Raw genomic sequence first — 1,281 nt, 5'->3', positions numbered from 1 at the left:
TTTATCCTCCGAAGCCGTACAGAGTGCGTCCCTGTCGCTTCAGCGCGTACACCACGTCCATGGCGGTGACCGTCTTTCTCTTGGCGTGCTCGGTGTAAGTCACGGCGTCGCGGATCACGTTCTCCAGGAACACCTTCAGCACACCGCGGGTCTCCTCGTAGATCAGACCGGAGATGCGCGAGGCGACGGATGGCGGGTTTGGTGATGCCCTGGATGTTATCCCGCAGCACTTTACGGTGGCGCTTAGCGCCTCCTTTCCCGAGCCCTTTCCCGCCTTTGCCTCTTCCAGACATGCTTGCAGCAGTAGATTAAACTTAGTCTCACAAAAAGCCGGAACTGAACCTTCAGCCGCTGGAAGCGCAGCTTTACCGTTGCTCACAGGACCGAGTTGAAACATGTAAAGGCGGTGCAATGATGGACGTCATCCCGGCAGCCTGGGGGCCCGCGTCACCGCAGTTCCGCTGAACCTGGACACTTTTACTGAAGTTATTATTAAATGGCTCGTTTTCCAGCTTCACAGATGATCATGTTGGTGTATTCGATCGTACTGCAGTGAAAACACATGAACCTTTCGATTAGACTTCAGGAAACCATTGACCAAACATGATACTTGTGAAGTTTTAATGTTTTATTCAAAGATGCATTACGTTGATCAAATATTACAGTAAATATAACCGCGAACCTTGCAATGGGTTTGGAGGCTGGATGAATAGATGGATGGACTTTCTTACATATGAATTTGCTGATCTCATGATAGAAGAAAAACGAGGTAGTTTTAGTAACACATGTAACAGAAAACACACTAATAAGCTGTGGAGGTTGTAAGAATATGACTAGAGTATCAAATATTCAAAATGATTTGGCTGGAGACAAAGCAACAATGACGAGTATTAATGTCATTGTAATCGGTCGAGGAAGTTTCAAAACAAAAACATATAGCGACTGTAACAGCTCTGGTGTCATACTGATTTTAACATTGACTGCACGATTTAAAGGGTATGATGTGATTTAAATTTGTCCTTTCTCTTTGGAGTGTTACGAGCTCTTGGTGCATAAAGAAGATCTGTAAAGTTGCAAAGACTAAAGTCTCAAATCCAAAGAGATATTCTTTATAAAAGTTAAGAGTCAGCCACACCTACCTAAAACGGCTCGTTCTAACACGCCCCCACATGTCTACATCACTGTGTGGGAAGATTAGGATACTGCTGCCTAAATGTTCACGCAAAGAAAGAAGGCGTGGTTTCAGGAACAGCTGTAGTATTGTTGTTGCCGCCGCCACGT

General features: G+C 45.4%; 1 pseudogene; it reads right to left on the bottom strand.

Annotated features, from left to right (window-relative positions):
• Position 1: 1 nt before the first annotated feature.
• On the bottom strand, positions 2-356 carry LOC107740235 (histone H4-like; annotated as a pseudogene).
• Positions 357-1,281: the final 925 nt, after the last annotated feature.

Source organism: Sinocyclocheilus rhinocerous, unplaced genomic scaffold (genome assembly GCF_001515625.1).
Source record: "Sinocyclocheilus rhinocerous isolate Xijiao unplaced genomic scaffold, SAMN03320098_v1.1 scaffold1366, whole genome shotgun sequence".
In the NCBI taxonomy this organism is placed as follows: domain Eukaryota; kingdom Metazoa; phylum Chordata; class Actinopteri; order Cypriniformes; family Cyprinidae; genus Sinocyclocheilus; species Sinocyclocheilus rhinocerous.
The sequence above is the reverse complement of the archived record's forward strand: the minus strand, read 5'-3'. Positions and strand labels throughout refer to the sequence as shown.